We start from the raw sequence: 3,034 nt of genomic DNA, 5'->3' as shown, positions 1-3,034 counted from the left end.
GCATAAATTTGAATAATAGTCGTATTAACGGGTCTTCCTTGTAGGCATATGGATATTATCCTATCACTGACAGCATTGTACTTCAGGACAGATCTTGAAATATCCTTTGTGGTGATGAGTGCCACACCATTCCTCTTTAAACTGTCATTCCTGGCATAGTAGATCATATGATTGTCTGATTCAAAATGGCCAAAATCAGTCCATTTCAGCTCACTAATGTCTAGGATATCAATCCTTATGCATTACATTTCATTTTTGACAAATTCCAGTTTTCCTAGATTCATACTTCGTACATTCCATATTCTGATTATTAACAGATGTTTGCTGCTTTCTCCTTAATTTGAGTGGTACCACATCAGCAAATGGAGGTCTCAAAAGCTCTACCTTGTCCATATGAGTAAGGCTGATTTTACTCTGATAATACAGCTCTTTCCCTGTCCTACTTTGAGAGCTTTCTAGGCTAAGTGACTCATCTTCCTCCTCTGTATTGGACAATGTTTCTGGACTATTCATAAAGTTGCGCAGTCATGTATCAGACAGTGTTTCTCTGCTATTCATAAGGTTTTCCCTGGCCAATTCTTTGAGAAGTGGATGCCCTCCTCCTTCTTCCTAGTCTGTCTCAGTCTGCAAGCCGGGCTGATACCTGTGCAACAGGTGCACCCCACTGGGTTTGAAACACCAGTGACACAGCCTCAAGACTCACAGCAACACATCATCACAGTAGGACAAACTGACAGACAAGTTTGTCTCCATTAGGTGTTGGAAACCCCTCCAACCACCCTTACCTGGATCCTTGCGGCTAACTCCTTGAGCTGTTCCAGTCCCCTTTGCTTTTTCTGTCTTCTCCCTGTTTCCCACCTTGCTGCTTGTGGGGGGTGGCCTCGGTTCCCTCTCCTCACCTGGCTCCTTGCGGTTGACTCCTCCATCTGTTCCTATCCCCTTAGCAATTTCTGTCCTCTCTCTGCCTTCCTGCCTCGCTCCTTGTGGGGTGTGGCCTGAGTTCCCTGTTTTCACCTGGGTCCCTGTGGCTGACTCCTCGATCTGTTCCAGTCGCCTTTGCCTTTTCTGTCCTCTCCCTGCTTCCCACCTCGCTGCCTGTTCTTAGGTCCCTGGAATCCAAATGAGCATGGAGGTAAATGTGTTACCTCCTCAGATTAAAAACATAAATAAATAAATAGAGTTTTATTTCTGAATCAAAGGGTAGTGTTAAATAGGCAATTGGGTTTAAATGAAATAAGAATTGTTGTTGTTGTTATGTGCCGTTGAGTCGGCCCCGACTCATAGCAACCCCTCCTTGGGTTGCCAAGGAAAAAGCTAGTTCACATTTTAAGGAAAAGTATTTAAAAATAAGCATCGAACAACGTGTCTTTAAAACAGTACTCCCTCGTGTGTTTCATACTTATGTGGCAGAAACCAAACAGAGCCCTTTTCAACCCAGCCACACCCCGGAGTGATGCAATAGTAAACAAGACATAGTCTTGGGCACATGTTTCAGGATGTGAAGCTGGCCTGCCAGCTCAGGAAATTATCTTAAAGTCCACAGGGTTGTGGGCCATCTAAGCTAATGTCTGGAGAATCTTCCATAGGAGATGCCCAGCATGACAAGAGATCTGTAGCAGTTTGGCCCTCATTCTATGCATAAGGAAGAGAGAGCCAGCAATTTTTTTTCTGTCTTCAAGAAGGGAAGTTATGTGACCAGAACTCTATTTTAGTAAGATGGGTTTGGTTGCAATATGTGGGATGGGTTAAAGAGGAGGACTGGAGATAGCAAGACCTTAGGTTAGCAGCTTAGAACTAAGTAAACAGTGAGGGAAGGAAAGAGCGTGTAAGAAACATTTCAGAGCTAGAATTAACAGCTCTCAACTGCTGATTGAATGTGGGAGAAGAAGAAGGAGAAAGTATGACAGGCTCACATTCTTTAAGCATTTACCATGTGCCTAAGGCATTTGACTGCTAACCAGAAGGCTGGCGGTTCAAACCCACCAGCCACTCCTTGGAAGGAAGGTTGGGCAATCTATTTCCGTAGTGATACTGCCTTGGAAACCCAAGGAGGGGTTGCTATGAGTCAGATCTGACTCGATGGCAGTGAGTTTGGTTTGGTTTTTATGTGTCAGTTACTAAGCATATTACTCATTTGGTAGGACTTATTATTATCCACATTTTAAGGGAGAAGAAAGTGAAGCATAGAGAAGTTAAGTTGTTTGCAAATGGCTACATGGATAGTAAGTGGCAGAATCAAATATAAATTCATGCAGTATAATTCCAGAACCAACATTTTTCACATGTACCACAGTATCTCTTGCTTCCAGTCAGAGTGACATAGAAGACAATGATGCCACTGGCTGAGATGGGGAAGTGAGAGAAAGAGCAGGTGTGTGTGGAAGAGAGAGTGCAGACAAGGTGTTTTTCTGAACATGTGTAAATTTTGGATGTTCTGCCAGCACCTCACGTGGATATGTCCAGCAGACTTTGTGCCCCAATGTGGAGAAGGAGCTAGTTTTCATTAAGAATAGTGAAACATCTGTAAAAATACTCTTGGCTGATTTTTCCAGTCAAGCTATTCAAGAAAGGCCTTCTGTGCTAACAAAAAAGAATACCATCGCCCAGCTGAACATTTGGCAGTTTTAGAAAGAGAGGTTCATCAACAAGTTTCTCAAGGCCTCTGGAACACTGTGAAAAGGACTAAGTGCACAGAGAATGTCTACAAGAGACCAAGACCATACTTCGAAAAAGGAGGAAGGAATGAATGTCTCTAAGGCTCTGTCCCTCTGTCCCCTTCCCATTCCAGTAGATCAGTGCTGGTCAATGCTGCCTGCTGATTAGAATCACCTGCCTAAGGCATTTGACTACTAACCAGAAGGTTGGCAGTTCAAACCTCCAAGCTGCTGGGCAGAAGGAAGATGGGGCAATCTACTTCTATAAAGATTTACAGCCTTGGAAACTCAATAGGGGTCACTATGAATTGGAATCAACTCCATGGCAGTGAGATTTTGTCTGGTGGTGTAGTGCCTAAGGCATTTGACTGCTAACCAGA

The sequence above is a fragment of the Orycteropus afer genome, unplaced genomic scaffold, assembly GCF_000298275.1.
Source record: "Orycteropus afer afer isolate SDZICR_OR568_19922 unplaced genomic scaffold, OryAfe1.0 scaffold00015, whole genome shotgun sequence".
Classification (NCBI taxonomy): Eukaryota; Metazoa; Chordata; class Mammalia; order Tubulidentata; family Orycteropodidae; genus Orycteropus; species Orycteropus afer.
The sequence above is the reverse complement of the archived record's forward strand: the minus strand, read 5'-3'. Positions refer to the sequence as shown.